The sequence below is a fragment of the Heterodontus francisci genome, chromosome 5 (assembly GCF_036365525.1).
Source record: "Heterodontus francisci isolate sHetFra1 chromosome 5, sHetFra1.hap1, whole genome shotgun sequence".
Classification (NCBI taxonomy): Eukaryota; Metazoa; Chordata; class Chondrichthyes; order Heterodontiformes; family Heterodontidae; genus Heterodontus; species Heterodontus francisci.
The window spans coordinates 91,276,607-91,303,988 of NC_090375.1; the positions used below are offsets into that span (position 1 = coordinate 91,276,607).

A 27,382-nucleotide genomic window follows, 5' to 3' on the forward strand; every position below is an offset into this window, starting at 1 on the left:
GGACAGGGTAGGCTTATATCTGCTGGAATTTAGAAGAGTAAGAGGCGACTTGATTGAAACATATAAGATCCTGAGGGGTCTTGATAGGGTGGATGTGGAAAGGATGTTTCCCCTTGTGGGAGAATCTAGAACTAGGGGTCACTGTTTAAAAATAAGTGGTTGCTCATTTAAGACAGAGATGAGGAGAATTTTCTCTCAGAGGGTTGTGAGTCTTTGGAATTCTCTTCCTCAAAAGGCACTGGAAGCAGAATCTTTGAATACTTTTAAGGCAGAGGTAGATAGATTCTTGATAAGCAAAGGGGTGGAAGGTTATCGGAGCTAAGTGGAAATATGGAGTAATCAGTTCAACCATGAACTTATTGAATGGCAGAGCAGGCTCGAGGGGCCAATTGGCCTACACGCGCTCCTAATTCGTATGTTCGCATGTACGTCCAACAGGAGAGAATCTAACCACCACCCTTTGACATTCAATGGCATTACCATCGCTGAATCCCCCAATATCAACATCTTGGGGATAACCATGGACCAGAAACTGACCTGGAGTAGCCATATAAATACCGTAGCTACAAGAGCAGGTCACAGGCTCGAAATCCTGCGGCGAGTAACTCACCTCCCGACTCCCCAAAGCTTTGTCCACCATCTACAAGGCACAAGTCAGGAGTGTGATGGTATACTCTCCACTTGCCTGGATGGGTGCAGCTTCAACAACACTCAAGAAGCTCGACACCATTCAGGACAAAGCAGCCCACTTGACTGGCACCCCATCCACAAACATTTACTCCCTCCACCACCGATTCACAGTGGCAGCAGTGCATACCATCTACAAGATGCACTGCAGCAACGCACCAAGGCTCCTTTGACAGCACCTTCCAAACCCGCGACCTCTACCACCAAGAAGGACAAGGGCAACAAATGCATGGGAACACTGGCACCTGCAAGTTCCCCTCCAAGCCACACACCATCCTGACTTGGAACTATATCGCCGGTCCTTCACGGTCGCTGTGTCAAAATCCTGGAACTCCCTTCCTAACAGCACTGTGGGTGTACCTACCTCACATGGACAGCAGTGATTCAAGGCGGCAGCTTACCACCACCTTCTCAATGGCTATTAGGGATGGGCAAGAAATGCTGGCCTAGCCAACCATGTTCACATCCCATGCATGAATGAAAAAAAAAAATGGAGATAGGCTGTTTCCCTTGGCTGGTGAATCTAAAACCAGGGGACATGGTCGCAGAATAAAGGGCAGGCCATTTAAGACTGAGATGAGGAGGAATTTCTTCACTCAGAGGGTGGTGAATCTTTGGAATTCTCTATCCCAGTGGGCTGTGGAAGTTTATTCATTGAACATGTTCAAGAACGAAATTGATAGATATCTGGAGACTAATGACATCAAAGGACATGGGGATAGTGCGGGAAAGTGGCGTTGAGGTAGACGATCAACAATGATCTAACTGAATGGCCTACTCTTGCATTCCTATGAAATCTACCAAGTGATACAACTGAGGATTGGGGCGGCGGGGGGCCCCTGGTGGTGGTGGGAGGAAGGGGATGTGTGGGAGTGAAGCAAGAAATAAATATTTTCATGGAGTCGTTCTACTTTTTGAAGCCAAGATGTATCTGCTACTTATATATAGTGCAATGAATTATTTGCTTCATTCAAATTGATCCTTTGAACCACAAAGAATTAACTGTGATGTCACTGCAGTAGAGAGAATATTAATCTTCAGCTTCCAATCAAGAGACTGACAAAGAAATCAGGAAGCAAGCACATAAAACAAAGTACCCAGTGTATACTGGTATAAAGCTACTCACTGTTCAAATCCAGGAAGTGCAGAAGGAATAGAGCTCACAGTGCCTCTGCTTCTTGTATTTTCCAGAAGCAAAGGATTGGCAGAAAACTACAGACTTTATTGTGCATCTGCCTTTTAAAAACCAATTAAAATGAAGAAATGTTCGCCTCCATTTATTCACCAGTTCTATGAGAATATGTAAACATGGAAACCTCACACACAAACAAGCAACATCCCACCCAAAGTTCTCTTTCTTGTTCTGTACAATGAAGTACATGATGTACAGTTACAGGATATACTTCAGATTACACACTACTTAAAGGAACAGACATTCAGAGTCATATATAGTTCAAGAAAACATTGAATGTTATAGCACAGAAGCAGGCCAGTTGAACCATCAGGTTTGTCCTAGTGTCTGTCTCCAAATTAGCAACCTGATTTAATCCCACTTGCCTTCTCATTCCCCAAATCCTTTAATATTTCTGTTTTAAGCAATTATTTAATTCCCTGTTAAAATAATTTATGGACTCTGCTTCAACAATGATTGATATCAATTCCACATTCTAACCACTCAAAATTTAGTGAAAGTGAAAGAGAAGGGGGAGCACATTCACTGTTACGGGGTTTACTTTCTCCAGCAACAAGCTGGACAACATGCTCCTCCATCTGCTCAGATCAGCAGGTATGCTCAGAAAGCAAGAAGAGTTTATTTTGTGTGAATTTTATCTTGGGAATTTGAGTATCACTGTGTATCCATTTATCCCATTTAGGCAATCTAGTTATTCCCACTCTCCCATCTGGTCATAGATCGGGATTTGGTGCGTCAATTCTTTTTTTGAGGAGAGGGGTATTAATGGCAGATTTAAAGAAGGGGGGGGGCAAACACCTGAAGAAAAAGAACTGTGAACAAAATCGGCTAACATGGGACCCAGGAGAGGTGAGTGGTCAGCAGTTTCGTGGGAATAGGGTCAAGAGAGCAGGAGGTGGATCTCATGGACAAGATTGAGTTTGAAGAGGGCATTAGGGAAGATAGGAGAGAAAATTTTTTAAAATGCGAACCGTAGAGGGGAAACAGCCAGGGTGAGAAAAACTAATATTTTATTGGGGACTAGGACATCAAAAAAAACCTTGCATTTATATAGCACCTTTCACAACCACAGGACGCCCCACACAGCTTTACAGTCAACGAATTACTTTTGGACTGGAGTCACTGTTGTAATCTCAGAAACACAGCAGTCAATTTGCACACAGCAAACTCCCACAAACAGCAATGTAATGCTAATGAGATCATCTGTTCTGAGTGATGTTGTATGAATAAATATTGGCCAGGACACCAGCGAAGCTTCCTGCTCTTCTTCAACATAGTGCTATGGGATCCGTTATGACGACTTGAGAGGACAGCTGGGGCCTCATTTTAACGTCTCATCCAAAAGACAGGTGAGAGTGCAGTTCAGCAAATTAGTAGCTGCAGAAATGTCATGGCAGTCAGAGGGTTAAAGGCTTGGCAGTTGGAATTTTGCAAGTGCAGTTGTAAGTGAATTGGGGGATTTTTTTTTTCTGGGGCAGAAACAGAAGGAGGCAGGTTTGGGTTGTGGAAGGGGGATGTAGGTGGACAGTGAGACAAGGAAGTGATCAGAGGTGGCATTATCTGAGATTGATACGATGGGAGTAGTGAGGCCACATGAGAGGGCAAGGTCAAGGCAGTGGTCATGAATATGAGTTGGGGAGTTTACATGGAGGAAGACATTACAAGAGAATAAGAGGGCAGTGAACTCAGTGGAGAGCGCGCACATGATGGAGATTGAAATCACTTTAGGATCATCCTGGAGGTCAAGAATAATCCAAATCTCCTTTTCTCCAGTGCCATTCACCTGGATAAAAACATTCCACGCTGCCCCTTCCACTCTCACGTGTAAAATGCAAGCAGCTCCTGGATTGCTAGAGTGCAGACTCAAGCTTCTATCCTTGATTACATTGCTGACCTAAAATAGTGGGAAGCAGACACTTACTGTCAAGTTCCAGGCTCTCCTTTGGGAAAAGATCCTTTCTTTTCAACTGCAGGGCTAGGGGTATCACCAACCATCGGCAACAAGTAATTTACATATTTCAGTAAAACTAAACCAAAATATTATGGATGCTGGAAATCAAAAAAGACAAAGAAAATGCTGGAAATACTCAGACAGCATCGGTGGAGAGAAACTGTTTTTATTACATATTTCTGTTAATGGCTTTCACCTGAACTAGAATCTTAAAGCTTAAAAAGGATTTTCTTTAAAAATGGGGGGGGGCCAGAGAGATTATGACAGGTCAGGCCAATCATCTAATGGCATTTAACAGCAGTTAGCGAAAATAGTGCCATCTGGATCAATTATTTATACCACAAGTTTCAAGCAACCCTCTAGAAGACATCAGTAGTGCATTCATTTTAGTGCCAGCTGCAGCTCTAAAATATTGACGCTATGCCTTGGTAGAATATAGCAAAAGAACGGTACGTAAATTCTAATATTTCACATATATCCATATACAGCACTACATTCTATCCTATATATTCAAAACTATTTAGCCACCTTAGAGATCCACAGGTCAGACAAGTTTTAGTCACTTCCAGTTGGGCAAAGAACATTAAAATTCTTCAACTACATATCCATACCAATTTTTTTTTTATTCATTCATGGGATGTAGGCGTCACTTGCCAGGCGAGCATTTATTGCCCATCCCTAATTGCCCTTGAGGAGGTGGTGGTGAGCTGCCTTCTTGAACCGCTGCAGCCCATGTGGGGTAGGTAGACCCACAGTGCTGTTAGGAAGGGAGTTCTAGGATTTTGACCCAGCGACAGTGAAGGAACGGCGATATAGTTCCAAGTCAGGATGGTGTGTGACTTGGAGGGGAACTTTCTGGTGGTGTTCCCATGTATTTGCTGCCTTTGTCCTTCTAGTTGGTAGAGGTCGTGGGTTTGGAAGGTACTGTCTAAGGAGCCTTGGTGCATTGCTGCAGTGCATCTTGTAGATGATACACACTGCTGCCACTGTGCGTCGGTGGTGGAGGGAGTGAATGTTTGTAGATGGGGTTCAATAAAGCGGGCTTGCTTTGTCCTGGATGGTGTCGCGCTTCTTGTGTTGTTGGAGCTGCACCCATCCAGGCAAGTGGAGAGTATTCCATCACACTCCTGACTTGTGCCTTGTAGATGGTGGACAGGCAATGGGGAGTCAGGAGGTGAGTTACTCGCCTCAGGATTCCTAGCCTCTGATCTGCTCTTGTAGCCATGGTATTTATATGGCTACTCCAGTTTAGTTTTTGGTCAATGGTAGCCCCTATAGGATGTTGATAGTGGGGGATTCAGCGATGGTAATGCCGTTGAATGTCAAGGGGAGATGGTTAAGATTCTCTCTTGTTGGAGATGGTTATTGCCTGGCACTTGTGTGGCGCCAATGTTACTTGCTTGTTACTTGAATATTACTAAGTTTCCACTGGAAGACAAAATATGCATGACATGCAAGAAAAACAACCAGTTATCTACGCTTTGTACTATTAATAATCAATACCACAAACTTAGAAGATTTATCAGTTTAAAAATGATGCAACTGTATTCACGTTTTGTCCATTTTGCTTTTAGCATCAAGTTTCTGATAAAACACCTAGCTAACACTTCTGTTTGAAAATTCCAATACTTAACCCTTCAAATCCAAAGCTATGAGAATGTCACATTGGACAGTATGCCACAGTCTGGGACATTTGAGAATAGATACTATTCCTATTGACTCTCTCAGTTCATTCCAGCAAAGTAACATTCATTTAACAGAATAATATGCACATTATCTGGCCACTTTACTCATACAGGACATCTACAGAAGTCTGAACCCAATCATTCCAACTCATTTCTATAGAAATGGAATTACTGGTGCATTTTTATCCTTTGATTTCTTATCTAGCTAATTGGCATAGCAGAGTATTAAGTGCCAAGTGCATCTGAAACAAGTGGTGATTAATACAACTCTGGTATCATCCTGGTAAACCACCTCTCCAAGGCCTTAACATCCTTCCTAAAGTAATCTGCCCTGAATTGTACACAATAACCCTGCTGAGGCCTAATCAGTGATTTGTAAAGGCTTAGCATGACCTTTTTTTGTATTCAATGCCCCCATTTACAAAGCCAAGTATCCTATATGCTTTCTTAACCAACTCATCAATTTGCCCTTCCACCTTTAGATATTTGTGAATATGCTTCTCCAGGCTCCTCTGCTCTTGCACCCAACGCCCCCTCAATATAGTACCATTTAGATTATATTGCCTCTCCACGATATTGCTGCTAAAGTGCATCGCTTCACAGTTACGCACATTAAATTGCCCTGCCATGTGTCTCCCCAATTCACCAGTATCTATGGCCACCTGAAGTCTGCCACTATCCTCCTTACTATTTACTATGTTTCCAAGTTTTGTATCATTTGCAAATTTCAAAGTTGTACTTCCTATACCCAAGTCCAGCTTCTTTATATATAACAAAAAAAAATGGTCCTAACACCGATCCTTGGAAGATCCAAGTGCATACTTCTCTCCAGTCAGAAAAACATCCCTTCACCACAACTCTCTCCCCGATATCCCTTAGCTAATTGCACACCCTCATGTTGCCACTGTCTCATGTATTTTCCAATTAAGTCTGTTTTGTGGTACTTTATCAAATCCCTTTTTCCAGTCCACATATACATCTCCTGCTCTATCATCTGCAACTCTTAATTCGTCAAGTAACTCAGTTTAGTCAGACACAATTTGCCTTGAACAAATGTGTTGGCTGCCCCTTATTAATCTATGCAAGACAGAATTAATTTTGTTCTCAACAATGACCTCCAGTAGTTTTTTGCACTACTGCCATTAAACTTGACTAGGGGAGATATGATTGAGGTATACAAAATTATGAGGGACATTGATAGGTTAGATAGGAAGAAACTTTTCCCCTTAACTGAGGTGTCAATCGCCAGGGGGCATAGATTTAAGGTAAGGTGCAGAAGGTTTAGAGGGGATTTGAAGAAAAAAATTTTCACCCAGAGGGTGGTTGGAATCTGGAACGTACTGCCTGAAGAGGTGGTAGAGGCAGGAACCCTCAACATTTAAGTAGTATTTAAATGAGCACTTGAAACGCCACAGCATACAAGGCTACGGGCAAAGTGCTGGAAAATGGCATTAGAATAGTTAGGTGCTTGATGGCCGGCACAGACACGGTGGGCCGAAGGGTCTGTTTCTGTGCTGTATAACTCCATGACTCTATAGCTACCGTAGTTATCCCTTTTTTGAGTAGGGGTATGCCATTTGCAATCCTCCAGTCCTCTGGCACCCCCGCCATACACAAGGCATGACCGAAAAATTTTGCTCAGAGGTTCTGCTAACACCACCCTAGCTTCCCTCAACAACCTAGGCTGCAACCTATCTGGAGCACATGACTTGTTAAATTTTGAATGATGTCATCTGCTTTCTATCTATTTATATCCTAGCCAATATCTCTACTCCCTCTTGCTCTCCTGCAACATTAACTTCATCCCAAAATAAAAAAGCAAAATACTGCAGATGCCGGAAATATGAAATAAAAACAGAAAGTGTTGGAAATACACAACAGTTTTGGCAACATCTGTGGAGAGAGAACGGTTGACATTTCAGGTCTGTGACATTTCATCAGAACTCAGAATCTTGTTTCAGACAGTGTTGAGCTTCTTGAATGTTGTTGGAGCTGCACACATGGAAAGAGTATGCAATAACTCAACTAACTTGTACCTTGTGGGTGGTAGAAAGAGTTTGGAAAGTCAGGTGTGCTGCTCGCCACATTATAGTTTCTTGCCACTTATCACCCCAAGCCTGGATGTTGTTCAGGTCTTGCTGCATGACGGCATGTATTTCATTATTTGAATTCAAATGAAACTGAACACCATCATAGAACATCCCACTTCGGACCTTATGATGGAGGAAAGGTCATTGATGAAGCAACTAAAGGTAGCTTGGTCTAGGACCAGTAAGGAACACGTGGAGTGATGGCCTGGGGCTGAGAAAAGTGGCTTCCAATGACAACAATCCTTCTTTGTGTCAAGTATGACTCCAACCAGTGCAGCGTGTCCCCTGATCCTCAATGTCTTTAATTTTACTCGGGTTCCTGGTGTTACATTTGGTCAAATGCCACCTTGATGTCAAGGGAAGTCATCCACGCCCCACCTCTGGAATTCAGCTAATGCCCATATTTGGACCAAAGGTGTAATGGAGCAGAGGGGTTCTGCCAGAACCCAAACTGACCTTCGATGAGGTTATTGGTAAGTGCCACTCCATAGCGTAGTTGATGACTCATTCCATCTCTTTTCTGTTGAGTGGCAGCAGGCTGATGGGGTAGTAATTGGCCAAATTTTTTCTGTTTCTTACCGACAGACATACCTGAGCAATTTTGAACACTGTCAGATAGATGCCAGTGCTGTAGCTGTACTGGAACTAACTAAGGGTACAGCTAGGCCTGGAGCACAGGTCTTTAGCAGTACAGATGAGATATTATCAGGGCCTGTAGACTGCTGTGTCACCTCATCTGTTTCTTGATATCACGTGGAGTAAACAGAATTGTCTGAAAACTAGCATCTGTAATGATGGCAACCTCTAGAGGAGGTAGAGAAGGATCATCCAATTGACTCATTTGGATACGAACGATTACAAACACTTCAGCCCTGTCTTTTGCACTCGTGTGTTGGACTCCACAATCATTGAGGATGGGGATGTTCACGCAGCCTCCTCATCCTGTTATTTGCTAATTGGCTGCCTATGTTGGCACCCAGTCCAGCAATACCTCAAAAAAATACTCGCCTTTGCGATCAAATCGAAGATTAACTGAATCTGGAGAGGGTGTTTTGACACACAGCACAAAGAGGTCAGAAAGCTTCAGTCTGAACTACCTTTAGTAAGATGTCTGTTCTAGTTATTTTAGCCATGGCTTTTGAAATACAATAGATATAAGCTGTATTTATAACAGGAGTTGTATACATCATAAGCACTGTGTGCAACTGAAGTAGGTTCAATACAATATTTTATACTTATTGTAACTTTTACAAGGAAAGGTGAAAATCCATTATCATTTTTCTCATTTAACATTGCACAAGTGTAGGGAATCATTGCTACCTAAATCTTTTACAGCACCAATACTCAATGGAACTAGTTCAAAAAATGCACGTCTAATCTTCAAAAGTTTAAGCGAGACATCCATGTATACAGATTGCAAAAACCCACATGAAATGCAACTACTTTACTGAACACTGTACAGAAAGTGATGTGAATGAAACTTCCATTAGCACATCAATAAATCTAATCTATGGAATATGAATAACTCTACTGTTCTTTCAATATATTTTGTTACAGTATTCTACCTACTTTATAAAAATATATTTTTAATAAAGTATTGTTACTAGGATCCTGTAAAGTGTAAATTTTGTGCAGCTGAATTGTAATATTTTTCTCCACTAAGATTTCAACCCAGCATTGTAGAAATTCAGGTACAACATTCACGAACTGAAAATACCCATCAACACAATTTTAGATTTGGCCTTCCCAACTTAGATACTGCAGAGATAACACTTCAGTTATATAATACTAGGATGGCATAACCAGCTATTACAGATCTGGACTGGTAGCAGCTATAGAAATTTGAACTAGGGAATGAGGTTCATAAAAGCCTAGTTGTGGCACAGCATAAAAATATATTGAGAAATATTCTTAATCCAAATAATATTGGTACTGTACCCTAAATAAGTCTACTAACTGACCTAAGCTTGCTACCCAATTTTTGTTAAATTTAGGGTAAAACAAAGACAATTTATTAATTGGCCAGGGTATTCAAGATTCCATCTCAGAGTTAAGCCTAAATAGTCAAACAAGTTTACCCAACAGAAACACAGGACAATTACTTCCAAACTACATTCCTCTAGCAATCAGTTCTAGGAATGAGGAGACCCAGCTTACTTTCTGATAACTGGTTCAAATTGTTGCGACCAAATCATATACATTTGTTCTGACAGAGGACATCAGAACACTTCCAACAAATGGCAACTGTTCAAATCCTGTTAAGCCTGCATAATTGCCAGAATTCGGCTAGAAATAGAATCCGTAAAGTGAAATTCAATGATGAAAATGCAAGAGCATGAGCATTAATCCAATGAATTCAGCATTGTAAAGTCAAAAGAATTTGTTATGCTGTGCAGCAATGAAGAGGGATGCAAGACTCTGCAGGTGACTATTTAGACAGCTAAAAAGCTTATCTAAATTTGTTACAATTAATTTGAATTTCTAACCATGCAAAATATCTTACAGCAGTTGATTATGGTAATTTATTGCTATTAAATAAAATTTGCAGCAAGTTCCCCAAGCCTCTCCCATCTCTTTCTCAGAAGCCTCTAAATCCACTGAAGACACATGAACCCCAAGAGAGAAAAGTCTCCTACAGCAAACAAGGTTTAAGAATACTGGGTCTCAACGAAAAACAAGATCTACCTAAAATCAAGGACTCTACAGTGAGCTCAAAGAACCAGACAAAAACTCTTCAGAGATTGCCTCAAACCTTTTCACTTTATTTTTCTTCTGCTCTTTTCTGTCTCTATTTGCATCGCGTATACATACTAGCGTGGGCGCGTCGTGTATCCGTAGGCGTTAACCGAATTAGAGTTTAATAAATTTCAACTTTTCTGCTTTAAACCCAAGAAAGCCTCTTTGTGCTGGTTTCTTTGCCTTATAATTAGAAAGCGGTGAACAAGGATTCACCAAGGCGGAGCTAAAAAGCACGGCTTGTTTAAAAATAAAACCCTGTTATGGTAACAGGTGAAGGCTTAAAGGGAACCCGAGACCTCTTCCTCACCTGGTCGTAACACCCACATTGAACTCTATCTGCTATAGTTTTTGCCCACTCACTCAGACTATGGTTGAGGTTAAGAGGGAGGATGTGCTGGAAATTTTGAATGATATGAGGACAGATAAGTCCCCGAGGCCAGACGGGATATACTCAAGGATATTACGGGAAGCAAGGGAAGAGATTGCTGCGCCTTTGGCGATGATCTTTGCGTCTTCACTGTCCACTGGAGTAGTACCAGATGATTGGAGGGTGGCAAATGTTGTTCCCCTGTTCAAGAAAGGGAATAGTGATAACCCTGGGAATTATAGACCAGTCAGTCTTACGTCGGTAGTGGGCAAATTATTGGAGATGATACTGAGAGACAGGATTTATGATTATTTGGAAAAGCATGGTTGGATTAGAGACAGTCAACATGGCTTTGTGAGGGGCAGGTCATGTCTCACAAGCCTTATTGAATTCTTTGAAGATGTGACAGAACACATTGATGAAGGAAGAGCAGTGGATGTGGTGTACATGGATTTTAGCAAGGCATTTGATAAGGTTCCCCATGGTAGGCTCATTCAGAAAGTAAGGAGGCATGGGATACAGGGAAAGTTGGCTGTCTGGATACAGAATTGGCTGGCCCATAGAAGACAGAGGGTGGTAGTAGATGGAAAATATTCAGCATGGAGCTCGGTGACCAGTGGTGTTCCACAGGGATCTGTTCTGGGACCTCTGCTCTTTGTGATTTTTATAAATGACTTGGATGAGAAAGTGGAAGGCTGGGTTAGCAAGTTTGCCGATGACACGAAGGTTGCTGGAGTTGTGGATAGTGTGGAAGGCTGTGGTTGCAACGGGACATTGACAGGATGCAGAGCTGGGCTGAGAAGTGGCAGATGGAGTTCAACCTGGAAAAGTGTGAAGTGATTCATTTTGGAAGGTCGAATTTGAATGTGGAATACAGGCTTAAAGACAGGATTCTTGGTAGTGTGGAGGAACAGAGGGATCTTGGGGTCCATGTCCATAGATCGCTCAAAGTTGCCACCCAAGTTGATAGGGTTGTTAAGAAGGCGTATGGTGTGTTGGCATTCATTAACAGGGGGATTGAGTTTAAGAGCCGCGAGGTTATGCTGCAGCTCTATAAGGCCCTGGTTCGACCACACTTGGAATATTGTGTTCAGTTCTGGTCGCTTCATTATAGGAAGGATGTGGAAGCTTTAGAGAGGGTGCAGAGGAGATTTACCAGGATGCTGCCTGGACTGGAGGGCATGTCCTACGGAGAAAGATTGAGGGAGCTAGGGCTTTTCTCATTGGAGCGATGAAGGATGGGAGGTGACTTGATAGAGGGGTAACAAGATGATGAGAGGCATAGATAGAGTGGATAGTCAGAGACTTTTTCCCAGGGTGGAAAGGGCTATCACCAGGGGGCATAATTTTAAGGTGATTGGAGGAAGGTTTCGGGGAGATGTCAGTGGTAGGTTCTTTACACAGAGAGTGGTGGGTGCGTGGAATGCGCTGCCAGCGGTGGTAGTAGAAGCAGATACGTTAGGGGCATTTAAGCGACTCTTGGATAGGTACATGGATGATAGTAGAATGAAGGGTATGTAGGTAGTTTGATCTTAGAGTAGGTTAAAGGTTCGGCACAACATCATGGGCCGATGGGCCTGTACTGTGCTGTACTGTTCTATGTTATCAGCCACTTAGGGACAGGCAGGGAGGTGGGGGGTCGAGGGCCATAAAATACTAGGAAGGCAGCGGGGGTGCAGTGCCCACCCTCTTCCTGACACCATTCAATTTTGTCGGGAGCGGGGAAGAATTGAGGCCATTAAGTGGCCAATTAATGACCTCTTCCAGCCACCACTGGCATTCAACCAGCGGCAAGGGGGGCACTCTGCCATGTGGAGAGAGGCCACCCAGTAACACCGTGGCCTCCGAGAGCTGGGGGCAGCGTTGAGGGGGTGCCTCTTGTTTGGGCAATCTGTACCCCATGGAGGGCCCCCAATGGCAAAGGCCACCCCTGCGCCAACACCCACACCTCGCCAGAGCCTGCTAACAGGCCCCAGTGAACCCACACACCCACTTATCTGCAGTCCGGGGCTCCATGGCTGCTCCTGGTCCTCCTGCAGTACCAGCAGTGGCCACTGTTCCTGGTGGAGCTGCCGGCTCTCTGATTGGCCAGCAGCTCTTGGGGTAGGATCTTGTCCCTAAAAGGGGGCAACATCCCCGATGGCAAGCATTTAATTACCTGCCCACCAGTGAATTTGGCTGAGGCTCTGATAAAGAGCCAAGGCAGGGTTGCCCCCCCACCCCAACCCTTCCAGCCCACTGCCGCGATCCCTGTCGCCAAGATAAAATCCAGCCCCATGTCTCTATCGCTTCCTACTCCACACAACTTACTGTGCCTCCTAACTTTGTGCCATCTACAAATGCGGATAGGCAACTCTCTTTTTCTTCATCCAAACCTTTAATATCTTTCATGAAAAGATGAAGGCCAGTACAGACCCAGAGGAAACATCACTTGTCACACCCTGCCAATCAGAAATCAGGCCCTTTATCCCTACTTACGTTCTCTTACCTCCCAATCTATGCAACAAGATCACCTTCAATTCAATGTGCTTTCAGTTTTGTTAACAACCTCCTTTGTAATACCTCATCAGATGCCTTCTGGAAGTCAATATAGACGCTCTCCTATCCAACATGTTAGGGACATCCTCAGAAAAATTTCAACTAGATTAGTCGGACATAATCTACCCTGTACAAATCCATGCTGACTCTTTGATCACCTCATACTAGCCCAATTGCTCAGTCACAGTGTCTTCGATGATTGATTTCATTAACTTCTTCACAACTGATGTTAAGCTGCCATGTTTGTAGATACCTGGCTTCCCTCTCCCTCACTTCTTAAATAATAGTGACATTTACAAATTTGCAATCTAAAGACACAATTCTTGCTATCAGAAGTTTTAAAAATTATGATTAATGCAGCTACAACTTCCTCAGCTATTTATTTTGTGATAAATCATTGGGTGTAGGAAATTTATCTATTTTTGTCCATGTCAGTAGCAGCACAGTTGGTAGCACTTCTGCCACTGAGTCAGAAGGTTCTGGGTTCAAGTCCCTTTCAGAGGCTTGAGCACAAAAATCAAGGCTGCACTCCAGTGTACGATAGAGGGTTGCTTCACTGCTGGAGATGCTGTCTTTCCAATGACACTTTTAAAGGAGGCCCCATCTGTCCTCTCGATGGACACAAAAGATTCCATGAAACTATTTTGAAGTTTTGAGTTGCTTGATCTGTTCGAAATCTATCCCATTTAGCACAGTGGTAGTGCCACAGAACACGATGTTGAGTACCCTCAACGTGAGGACGGGACTTCATCTGTACAAGGACTATGCGGTGGTCACTCCTACCAATGCTGTCATGGGTAGCTGCACCGGCAACAGGTAAATTGGTGAGGATGAGGTCAAGTAGGTTTTTTCCCCTCTTGTTGGTTCCCTCACCACCTGCCGCAGACCCAGTCTAGCAGCTATGTCCTTTAGGACTCAGCCAGCTCGGTCAGTAGTGGTGCTACCGAGCCACTCTTGGTGATGGACATTGAGGTCCCCCACACAGAATACATTCTGTGTCCTTGCTACCCTTAGTGCTTCTTCCAATTAGTGTTCAACATGGAGAAGCACTGATTCATCAGCTGAGGGGGGGGGGGTTGCAGTGGCACGGTGGCAGGTGGTAATCAATAGAAGGTTTCCTTGCCCATGTTTGACCTGATGCCATGAGACTTCATGGGTTCCTGAGTCAACGTTGAGGTCTCCCAGGGCAACTCCCTCCCAACTGTATACCACTGTTCCACCTCTGGTGGTTCTGTCCTGCCGGTGGGACAGGACATACCCAGGGATGGTGAAGATGGTGTCAGGGATATTGTCTGTAAGGTATGATTCCATGACTAGTCTGTGGGACAGCTCTCCCAATTTTAGCACAAGCCCCCTGGACGTTAGTAAGGAGGGCTGGGTTTGCCGTTGTCGTTTCCAGTACCTAGGTTGATGCTGGGTGGTCCGTCCGGAATCGTTACTTTTCTTACACATTGTAGCGGTTTTAATACAACTGAGTGGTTTGCTAGGCCATTTCAGAGGGCATTTACGAGTCAACCACATTGCTGTGGATCTAGTCACATGTAGGCCAGACTAGGTAAGCACATTAATGAATCAGATGTTATTTTACAACTGTTGACAATGGTTTCATGGTCACCATTAGATTAACTTTTAATTCCAGATTTTTTAATTCAAATTTTACCATCTGCCATGGTGGGATTCGAACCCGTGCCCCCAGAGCATTAGTCCCATGTTCCCAGAGCGTTAGCCTAGGCATCTGGATTACTAGTCCAGTGACATTACCATTACGGCATCATCTCCCCTGTCGCAATTCCAACATTAAAACAGTGACCGCACTTCAAAAGTACCTCTGACTGTAAAATGCTTTGAGTTGGTCATGAAAGGTGCTATATAAATGCAAGTCTTTTTCTCTCAAGTCACTTTTTAAACTTGTATTAAACTCTTAGTTTCTCTCCTTGACTTATCTTTATTGTACTGGTCAAAATAGATACAAAGTACTTAGTCTGCCATTTCCTTATTATCCATCATAGTCTCTCCTGCATCTGTCCTTAATAGGCGCACGTTTCCATTTACCACTCACTTTCTCTTAATACATTTATCAATCTTCTGCTTTTAGATTTGATAGCTTGATATCCCTTGCAAGTTGTTTTTCATATTCCTTTATTGCTTTTTGTAGTTCTTCAGTTCTCTACATTTCCATATTTCCTTTGTGTAGAACCATAGAACTAAGCCTGGTCTTTTATCTTGATAGTATCTCTTACCTCATTTCTTGACTATGGTTGCTTATCTACACAAATTAAGCTTTTGTCTTTTCAAGTTATACACTGGCTTTCTATCCCACCACCAATGTTCCCGCAAGGCTGCGCAACAACCCAGAAGTTCCCACACAGGCCCAGCACAAGTCGGCCCCTTTAAGTTACCGCATGTGCACAGCTGCACAAAAAAACTGAAAGCCACACACGTTTAAATGAATAGACTGCACACAACAAAACAAAATTAAGACCGGATGTTGTTCACCACATACTTCCTTGAATAATTTCCATTGATTGTAGGTTTAACCAATAACTAAATTTACTGCAGTCAACTTATTTCTCAACACTCCAAGGTTCGCCTTACTTAGATTTAAAAACTTGTTTTGTGACTCTCCCATCTCCCTCTCAAAGCTAATATCAAATTCAATCATATTGTGGTCACTATTTGCAAGATGATCCCTTTCCATCAAGTATTCAGCAAAAATTACCAAACACTAAATCCAGTATGCCCTGCTCTGTCAGTTCTAAAACATAACCAGAAAAGTGTTTCAGATACATTCTAGAAATTCATTACATTGTATTACAAAGTATTTACAGTACAGAAATGGGCCATTCAGCCCAACAGGTCTATGCTGGTGTTTATGCTCCTGAGCCTCCTTCAACTTTATCCTCACATTGAACAACTTCTCCTTCAACTCCACTCACTTCCTTCAAGTAAAAGGTGTTGCTGTGGGTACCCGCATGGGTCCTAGTTATGCCTGTTTTTTTGTGGGATATGTCAAACATTCCTTGTTCCAGTCCTACTCAGGCCCCCTCCCCCAACTCTTTTTGATGACAGTATCGGTGCGGTTTCCTGCTCCCGCCCCGAACTGGAAAACTTTATCAACTTTGCTTCTAATTTCCACCCTTCTCTCACCTTTACGTGGTCCATCTCCAACACTTCCCTTCCCTTCCTCGACTTCTCTGTCTCCATCTCTGGGGATAGGCTGTCCACTAATATCCATTATAAGCCCATCGACTCCCACAGCTACCTTGACTACACTTCTTCATACCCTGCTTCCTGTAAGGACTCCATTTCATTCCCCCAGTTTCTCCGTCTCCGACGCATGTGCTCTGATGATGCTAACTTCCATGACAGCAATTCTGATAGCTCTTTTTCCTCAACCGAGGATTCCCCCCCCACTGTGGTTGACAGGGCCATCAACCGTGTCCGGCCCATTTCCCGCACCTCGACCCTCACCCCTTCCCTCCCTCCCAGAACAGCGACAGGGTTCCCCTTGTCCTCACTTTCCACCCCATCAGCCTCCATATCCAAAGGATCATCCTCCGCCATTTCCGCCACCTCCAATGTAATGCCACTACCAAACACATCTTCCCTTCCCTTCGCCTGTCAGCATTCCGAAGGGATCGTTCCCTCCACGGCACCCTGGTCCACTCCTCCATTACTCCCACCACCTCGTCCCCTTCCCACGGCACCTTCCCCTGCGATTGCAAGAGGTGTAATACCTGCCCATTTACCTCCTCTCTCATCACTATCCCAGGCCCCAAACACTCCTTTCAGGTGAAGCAGCGATTTACTTGTACTTCTTTCAATGTAGTATACTGTACTCGCTGCTCACAATGTGGTCTCCTCTACATTGGGGAGACTAAACGCAGACTGGCTTTGCGGAACACCTCCGCTCAGTCCGAAAGCATGACCCCGAGCTTTCGGTTGCTTGCCATTTCAACACTCCCCCTTGCTCTCACGCTCACATCTCTATTCTGGGATTGCTGCAGTGTTCCAGTGAACATCAACGCAAGCTCGAGGAACAGCATCTCATTTACCGATTAGGCACACTACAGCCTGACGGACTGAACATTGAGTTCAATCATTTCAGAGCATGACGGGCCCCCCATTTTACTTTCATTTTGAGTTATTTTTCTTTTCTTTTTAATATTTTTTGTGCTTATTTTATTTTATCTTAGTTTGTTCAATTTTCCTACCCGCTGAGTTTTTTCATGTGTGTACTTGTGGCTGATCAGTTTTCAGTCCGTTAACACCCTATCTGTACTAATGCTTTGTCTTTCAACACACCATTAACATATTGTTTGCCTTTGCTCCATGACCTTCTGGTGGGTTATTCTCTGTGACCTTGTCCTATCTACATCTTCTCCTTTGTTATCTCTTGCCCCACCCCCGCTTTACTTGCTTAAAACCTTTCACATTTCTAATATCTGCTAGTTCTGAAGAAGGGTCACTGACCTGAAACGTTAACTCTGCTTCTCTCTCGACAGATGCTGCCAGACTTGAATATTTCCAGCATTTCTCGTTTTTATTTCAGATTTCCAGCATCTGCAGTATTTTGCTTTTACCCCAGGGCCTGATAATCTACTTCCCAGAGTACTTAAGGAAGTGGCCCTAGAAATAGTGGATGCATTGGTGGTTATCTTCCAAGATTCTATAGACTCTAGAACAGTTCCTACAGATTGGAGGGTAGCTAATGTAACCCCACTATTTAAAGAGGGAGGTAGAGAGAAAGCAGGGAATTATAGACCAGTCAGCCTGACGTTGGTAGTGGGGAAAATTTTAGAGTCCATTATCAATGAATTTATTGCTGAGCACTTAGAGAACAGTGGTAGAATCGGATAGAGTCAGCATGGATTAACGAAAGGGAAATCATGCTTGACAAATCTACTAGAATTCTTCGAGGATGTAACGAGTAGAGTTGATGAAGGACAGCCATTGGATATGGTTTATTTGGACTTTTAGAAGGCTTTTGACAAAGTCCCACATAAGAGATTAGCGTGTAAAATTAAAGCGCACGAGATTGGGGATAGTGTATTGCGATGGATAAAAAATTGGTTGGCAGACAGGAAACAAAGAGTAGGGATAAATGGGTCTTTTTCCGAATGGCAGGCAGCGACTAGTGGGGTACCGCAGGGATCGGTGCTAGGACCGCAGTTATTCACAATATATATTAATGATTTAGATGAGGGAACTAAATGTAATATCTCCAAATTTGCAGATGACACAAAACTGGATGGGAGGGTGAGTTGTGAGGAGGATACGGAGAAGCTTCAGGGTGATTTGGACAAGTTGAGTGAGTGGGCTAATACATGGCAGATGCAGTATAATGTGGATAAATGCGAGGTTATCCACGTTGGTAGCAAAAACAGGAAGGCAGATTATCTTAACGGCTATAAACTGAGAAAGGGGAATATGCAACAAGACCTGGGTGTTCTCATACACCAGTCGCTGAAGGTAAGCATGTAGGTCCAACAGGCAGTAAAAAAGGCAAATGGTATGTTGGCATTCATAGCGAGAGGATTCGAGTACAGGAGCAGGGATGTCTTGCTGCAATTATACAGGGCCTTGGTGAGGCCACACCTGGAATATTGTGTGCAGTTTTGGTTTCCTTATCTGAGCAAGGATGTTCTTGCTATAAAGGGAGTGCAGCAAAGGTTTACCAGACTGATACCTGGGATGGCAGGACTGACGTAAGAGGAGAGATCGAGACGGTTAGGATTATATTCGCTGGAGTTCAGAAGAGTGAGGGGGGGATCTCATAGAAACCTGTAAAATTCTAACAGGACTTGACAGGGTAGATGCAGGAAGGATGTTCCCGATGGTGGGGGAGTCCAGAACCAGGGGTCATAATCTAAGGATATGGGGTAAACCATTCAGGACTGAGATGAGGAGAAATTTCTACATCCAGAGAGTGGTGAGCCTGTGGAATTCGCTACCACAGAAAGCAGCTGAGTTCAAAGTATTGTATGTTTTCAAGAAGGAGTTAGATATAGCTCTTGGGGTGAAAGGGATCAAAGGATATGGGGGGAAAGTGGGAACAGGTTACTGAGTTGGATAATCAGCCATGATCATAATGAATGGCGGAGCAGGCTCAAAGGGCTGAATGGCCTACTCCTGCTCCTATTTTCTATGTTTCTATGTTTTTTTTCTAAAAGTGATTTTGGAATTATTGGTTCCACAAGTCTCAAGCCCTAGCATATGGCATTCTATAGTCATCTCTTAATTCTAAGGACAGCAGATCCTCCATACAAGTCACCAGAAAACCATATAAAAGGATTCAGACTTGCATTTATATTGTACTTTTCACAACCTCAGGATATCCCAAGTGCTTTACAGCTGGTGAAGTACTACTGAAACGTTGTCACATTCTATTCTCCATAAACTTGAGGTCATCCAGAACTCTGCTGCTCGTGTCTTAACTCACACCAAGTCCTGTTCCCCTACCATCCCTGTGCTCACTGACCTACATTGGCTCCCCGTCAAGCATCGTCTTGATTTTAAAATTTTCATCCTTGTTTTCAAATCGCCCCTCCCTTTCTCAGTAATCGCTTCCAGCCCCACAACCTCAGATATTTGCACTGCGCTAATTCTGGCCCCTTGTGCATCCCTGATTTTAATTGCTCCGTTCAGTTGTCTAGACCCCAAGATCTGGGATACCCTCCCTACACCTCTTTCCTCCTTTTTAACAAATCGACTTCTTTGACCATCCAACCTAATATCTCCTGTTGTGGTTCAGTGTCAGACTTTGTTTCATAAATGCTCCTGTGAAGCGCCTTGACACATCTTACTCCGATAAAGGAGCTATATAAGTACAAGTTGTTTTTTTTGTAATGTAGGGAAACAGAAGCCAATTTGCATGCAGAAATGTCCCACAAACAGCAAAGAGATACATGACCAGATAATCTGCTTCTAATAATTCCAGTTGAGGGATAAATATCGGCATGAAAACTGGGAGAAGTCCCTGCTGTTCTTTGAGTAGTTCTAGGGGATCCTTACGTCCACCCAAGGGGGCAGACAAGGCTTTGGTTTAGCATTTCATCTGAAGAATGGCATCTCCATTGATGCAGCACACAGTCAGCACTACAATAGAGTGTCAGCTTGGATTATGTTCTCAAGTCTTTGGAATAGGATTTAAACCCATAAATCTGTGGCTCAGAGGCAAACATGCTAACATTGAGCCAAGACTGACACCCAATGTGATTTTTAAATAGCACCTCTATGAAGCAAGAGTGTCTGCTGCATCCAAAATTGAGTGGCGCAGCTTTATTTTACACAAATTAAATGCTTGGAATTAGAGATGATCGCAAAACTAATTTTACTACAATTCTTCTTTGGCCTCCTTGTCTCGAGAGACAATGGATACGCGTCTGGAGGTGGTCAGCGGTTTGTGAAGCAGCGCCTGGAGCGGCTATAAAGGCCAATTCTAGAGTGACAGGCTCTTCCACAGGTGCTGCAGAGAAATTTGTTTGTCGGGGCTGTTACACAGTTGGCTCTCCCCTTGCGCCTTTGTCTTTTTTCCTGCCAACTACTAAGTCTCTTCGACTCGCCACATTTTAGCCCCGTCTTTATGGCTGCCCGCCAGCTCTGGCGAACGCTGGCAACTGACTCCCACGACTTGTGATCAATGTCACAGGATTTCATGTTGAGTTTGCAGACGCCTTTAAAGCGGAGACATATCACACAAAAAAAACTGAGGGCTTACAGGAAACAAGATTCGGATCTTCCAAAAGCTAATCATATTGGTCAAGAGCACTTCAAGGACGCAGACAGAATATTAAATCATATTTACCATAACAGATTAAGATTTACTGCAACACATTAAATAAACCCAACTAAGTTACAATATTCAGTAACTGAGGAATGAGTGGTGTATTACAGTCTGCTTTCAATCAAAGTTGCTTAATTTGAAATGAAACTGTGCTACAGAGCCTCTACTATTATTTTGCTTAATACAAAATACTGGATCATCAATTTCTTTCAGACAAAAATGACTTGGAATTAACAGGTGTGGAATGTACCACATTAAGTAAACTAGTTCTGACTCTTACTGGAGAAGTGTAAACCTAGAAAAGTAGGATGTAACTTTGTGCAGATTTTTTTTAATTCTTTCATGGGATGTGGGCATTGCTGCTGCATGTATTGCCCATCCCTAATTGTTCTTGACAACTGAGTGGCTTGCTAGGCCATTTCAGATGGCAGTTAAGAGTCAAACACATTGCTGTGGGTCTGGAGTCACATGTAGGCCAGGCCAGGAAAGGACAGCAGATTTCCTTTCCTAAAGAACATTAGTGAATCAGATGGGTTTTTATGACAATCGATGGTAGTTTCATGACACCACTACTGAGACTAGCCCATGACACCAGGGAATTAGCCCAAGCCTCTGGATTACTAGTTCAGTGACATTACCACTACGCCGTCTCCCCCTTAGATTCACACCATCAGACTGTTGCAATTCAACACATATACATACAACATTGTCCAACTCAACTGATCAATATGTCATTCGATCCAGGAGTTCTATGAAGAATACAGTTTTGATTGGCCTCACTTCCTGGCTGAAAGGGACTGCATGAGGTCAAAAAGTATATTTTTCATTCCTTCTGTAAATTTTCTCTCCCAAACTAAAACTGTTGACTCCTTGCTAATACTCAAAACCTCTTGTGATCAAGGCCAACATACCACTTGAATGGAATGGAATATTTTGTCAATCTCAGATCAGTCATGGGTAGCCCTACTTTATTCTAAACTGGCAAATGCTTCTGTACTGACTGACAGTGGCAAATGGGAAATTACTTTGGAAAAACTGGCAGGAAATGCTGGGCTTAGAATCTGGAAGCATTAACAGCAGAGACAACAAAGCATTCAAATTAACAGCGTGACCAATTGTGTGAGCACAGTATAAAAAACATCCATTTCAAAAGTGTCCTGTTTTCTGCAGATGCAGTCTGACAACACAGAATAGGAGCCAACTCAGACACCCACACGTTGACGAGCCACACCTGTAAACCTCAAACGGAAAGTCACGAATCTGAAACTTAACACCTCCAGATAAATTCTGTTTCACAATGGCAACAATCACAGGAAATGGAATTTTTAATCACATAATAAACACTAGAATCAGAGCTGAAATTAAAATGTAAGAACTCAAAGCCCTATTTTTCAGTTGGTGGGAAAATTTATTGATACGCTGTGACCCATGGATAAGTGGGACTGAATTTTTTTTTATTCATTCATGGGATGTGGGTATTGCTGGCCAGGCCAGCATTTATTGCCCATCCCCAATTGCCTTCAGAAGCTGGCAGTGAGCTGCCTTCTTGAACCACTGAATCCATGTGGTGAAGGTACTCCCAACTGTGCTGTTAGGGAGGGATTCCATCATTTTTACCCAGTGACGATCAAAAAACAGCGATATATTTCCAAGTCTTAATGGTGTGCGATATGGAGGGCAGCTTGGATATGGTGGCGTTCCCATGCGCCTGCTGCTCTTGTCCTTCTTGCTGGTAGAAGTCACAGGCTTGGCAGGTGCTGTTGCATCTCCAACACCAACCCCCTCCACCCACCACAACCCCGTAACTTGATGCAACAATATTAATAAGCATTCAAACAATTGTTTTTCTAAAAGGCTCATCCATACTTGACTCTTAATATACTTAAATAATGTCATTTATGTTTCCATACTGCAAGGTTTTATGACTGAATGAAAAATTATTTGCTTATGCAGAAATTTACATCAATAAACTTGTTTGTTCTGAATCAAACTAGTCTCTGGAATTAAAAGGTAAACAGTACTTGAAGAAAAAAATAAATGCAGATAAACTTAACTAATCCACCCAACATTTGTAGTCTAACATATTCTGGTAAAGCTTACTTAAAACTGCATTGTACTGCTGCAACTCTTCACAAACCTGAAACATTAACTCTATTTCTCTCCACAGATACTGCAGACCTGCTGAGTATTTCCTGTATTTTCTGATTTTATTTCAGATTTCCAGCATCTGCAGTATGTTGCTTTTGCACTATACTCAATGTTACCCATATTTTAAGAATTTTTCTGTATGTTAGGCACCACATTGAATTTGGACTAGAATTTAATATCCATTTTCAAGCTATTTGTGCAAAATATTCTTGTTACAGTCCACAAAATACTGCTCATCGGATTTGAAAATTATTGTTCTTAAAAATTGGCATATGTACATATTGAAAATGAGGGGAAGAGACCTTCAAACATTTTACAAGCTCTTTCAAAATTGATTTCACCCCTTACTACAAACCTAAAGCAATTAATATCTTTCACCTGCTACAGAAGAAACTACCACTTTTGCAGAGGAAACAATAGCACACCAGGTCAATAAGTACACTTTCAAGTCAAGTCACTCAGGTCAGTAGACCAGCAGTATAGAATGCTGAGCACTATAAATGCCTACTTGCATATGCGGCTAAAAGCTTTGTTCTGGTAAGTATCGCAAGTAGAAATATATTAAAGCAGTTATTGGATCACAAGGGAATGGTTATGTCAAAATGCAGAGATATCTGGCTTTTACATGCTGTCTTGGCCAGCTTCCAATCTTACAAACTTGAGGTCATCCAAAACTCTGCTACCATATCCTAATTCACACAAGTGTCATTCACCCATCATCCCCATGCTAGCTCACCTGCATTAGCAGCACCGTGATGTTAAAATTCTCATTCTTGTTTTCAAAACCCTCTATGGCCTCACCCCTCCCTATCTCTATAGCCAACTCCAACAATTCTGGCCTTTTGCACATCCATGATCTTCTTCGCTGCACACTGGTGGCCACACCTTCAGCTGCCCAGGTTCTAAGCTCTGGAATTACCTCCCTAAGCCTCTCTACTTCTCTGTCCTAAGATGCTCCTTAAAACCAACCTCTGACCAAGCTTTTCATCACTTGTTCCAATATCTGTGGCTCAGGGACAAATTTTGTTTGATAATCACTCCTGTGATGTGCCTCGAGATGTTTTACTATATTAAAGACACTATATAAATGCAAGTTTTGTTGTTCAGGTAGTCTCACTCCAATTCATTTCACAGTCACCAAAGTTAAACTCCCCTGCTTCTTGTGCTATATATTAACGACTTGGATGCAAATGTAGGGGGCATGATCAAGAAGTTTGCAGACGACACAAAGATTGGTTGTGTCGTTGATAGTGAGGATAGCTGTAGGCTAGCTGTAGGCTGCAGGAAGATATCAGGTGGGCAGAAAAGTGGCAAATGGAATTCAACCCATAGAAGTGTGAGGTGATGCATGTGAGGAGGTCAAACAAGGCAAAGGAATACACAATTAATGGGAGATTACGGAGAGGTGTAGAGGAACTGAGGGACCCTGGAATGAATGTCCACAGATCCCTGAAGGTAGCAGAACAGGTTGATAAGGTGGTTAAGAAAGCATATGGAATACTTTCCTTTATTAGGTGTGTTTAGAATATAAGAGCAGGAAGGTTATGTTAGAATTGTATAAATCATTGGTTAGGCCACATCTTGAGTGTACAGTTCTGGTCACCTTATTACAGAAAGGATGTAATTGCACTGGAGAGGGTACAAGAGGAGATTTATGAGGATGTTGCCAGGACTGGAAAAATGTAGTTACGATCAGGTGAGAAAGAGGTCTCGGGGCCCCCTTCAGCATTCACCTGGCCTTACTCTAACAGTGTTTAATTTTAAACACACCGTGTTTTTAGTTCCCCCTTGGTGAATCCTTGTTCACCGCTTTCCAATTATAAGGCAAAGAAACCAGCACAAACAGGCTTTCTTAGGTTTAAAGAAGAAAAGTGAAATTTTATTAAACTCTGATTCGGTTGACGCCTATAGATACACGACCAGCCGCCGCTAGCAAGCATACGCGATACACACATGCAGATAGGAACAGAAAAGAGAATAAAGTGGAAAAGTTTGAGGCACTAGTTTTTGTTACAGGTATTTGAGCTCACTGTAGTGTGCTTGCTTGTAGGTAGATCTGTTGGGGACCAGTATTCTTCTTAAACCTTGTTCGCTGTAGGAGACTTTTCTCTCTTGGGGTTCATGTGTCTTCAGTGGGTTTTTGGAGTTCTGTGAGAAAGAGATGGGAGCAGACAGACAGGCAGGAGAGCCTGTGGCGAGCCAGCCAGGAGAGTTCTTCTCAGTCCAGGAGCAAAATGCTTTTTGCCAGTTCAAACACTGCACAACCTTGAAAAAAAAAACCCAGATTGCCAAGCAGGTTAGTCATGTATAGAGCGCTGGTTCGGCCGCAGCTGGAGTATTGCATACAGTTCTGGTCACCACATTACAGGAAGGACATAATTGCTCTGGAGAGAGTGCAGAGGAGATTTACAAGAATGTTGCCTGGGCTTGAGAGTTGCAGCTATGAGAAAATATTAGATAGGTTGGGGTTGTTTTCTCTGGAATTGAGGAGGCCGAAAGGTCATTTGATTGAGGTGTACAAAATTATGAGGGGCCTAGATAGACAGAAAGGACCTGTTTTCCCGGCGGGGAGGTCGGTTATCAGGGGACACAGATTTAACGTGATTGGTAGAAGGATTAGAGGGGACAAGAGGAGAAACCTTTTCACCCAGAGGGTGGTGGGTATCTGGAAATCACTGCCAGGATCGGTGGTGGAGGCAGAAACCCTCAATTTTTTTTTAAAAGGTACCTGGACATGCACCTAAGGTGCTGTAACCTGCAGGGCTATGGACCAGGTGCTGGAAGGTGGGATTAGTTTGGGTGGATAGCTTATTTGGCAGGCGTGGACAGATTGGCTGAATGGCCTCCTTCTGTGCTGTATTTTGTTTTATATTCTATGTGACCAACCAGCCCAAACACGTCTGTTTGTGGATTGCATTGGAGCAGGGGATAGCTCCTTTATTCCCACTGTCTGTTGATATGCAAAAATGTCTTTTTAACCAGGGTCCTGGCAACCCTTTGTCACAGGCCTTCTCTTCTTCCCAGCAACAATTTGAAATTTAATGTCCATGGGGTGAAATTAATGTGCCTCATTCTTGGCAGGTAGGGGCCTGCATAAAGGTAGCTATGAGGAAAGACTGGATAGACGGGGTTGTTCTCCATGGAACAGAGAAGGCTGAGGGGAGATTTGACTGACAAATACAAAATAGAGTGGATGTCTATTTACCTTGAGCAGTGACTAGGGGGCATAGATTTTCAGTGACTGGTAGAAAGATTAGAGGGGAGATGAGGAAAAGTTTTTTCACCCAGAGGATGTCAGGAGTCTGGAACTCACTGCCCGAAAGGTAGTAGAGGCAGAAACCCTCAACTCATTTAAAATGAGTCTGGATAAACCTGCAGGGCTGCAAACCAAATGCTGGAAAGTGGAATTAGGCTGGATGGCTTGTTTTTCAACTGGTGTAGTCACGTTGGGCCAAGTGGCCACTTTCTGTGACTCTAAATGCATAATATTCAGCCCTCAACAGGATTGAAAACCAGGTTCTAGAGCTGAAAGTTGAGTTTAATCCACTGCATCACCCAGTTAGAAAATCTCCCTTTCAATTCAGGTTAAGAGCCTGTTTTTAACTGTGGATTCTCAGTTCCTTAAAAGCTCCTGAAAAGTTTTACTTCATTTGGTACAATTTCATACTTAACTTGGTTGCTCACAGAACTAATCATAAAACAAAAATAACCATATCCTTTTGAAGAAATCTAAATATTGTGTAACAGGCTGCAGTTACAGCTACAGGAAAGAAAACAAATTGTTGCTGTAATTTCAGTCAATAATCCTTCCAATTTAATGTGGTTCAAAACAAAATCAGCGAATGAGGGCACTCGGCCCATCATACCTGTGCTGGCTCTTTGATAGATCAATCCAATTAATCCCACTCCCCTGCTCTTTCCCCATAGCCCTGTAATTTTTTTTCCCTTCAAGTATTTGTCCAATTCGCTTTTGAACGTTACAATTGGACCTACTTCCACAACAATTTCAGGTAGTGAACTCCAGATCCCAACAACTCACTGTGTAAAAACAAAAGTTACCTCGTGTTGTCTCTGGTTCTTTTTACATCACCTTAATCTGTGTCCTCCAGTTACTGACTCTTCTACTACTGGAAACAGTTTCTCCTTATTTACTTTTGGAAAAGCAGTCATCTATCAAATTGCCTCTTAACCTGCTCTGC

General features: G+C 42.9%; 1 protein-coding gene across 6 annotated transcripts in view; it reads right to left on the reverse strand.

Annotated features, from left to right (window-relative positions):
• garem (GRB2 associated, regulator of MAPK1) overlaps positions 1–27,382 on the reverse strand; it is a 163,215-nt gene that overhangs the window by 108,278 nt on the left and 27,555 nt on the right. For 3 of the 6 annotated variants that reach the window (XM_068031763.1, XM_068031762.1, XM_068031761.1), the window contains exon 1: positions 1,814–1,863. The exons of the other annotated variants lie outside the window; for them this stretch is intronic. The gene's annotated coding sequence lies outside the window, so the exon portion shown is untranslated. Of the gene's footprint in view, positions 1–1,813; positions 1,864–27,382 lie in introns of those variants that run through there. 6 annotated transcript variants of the gene reach the window in all.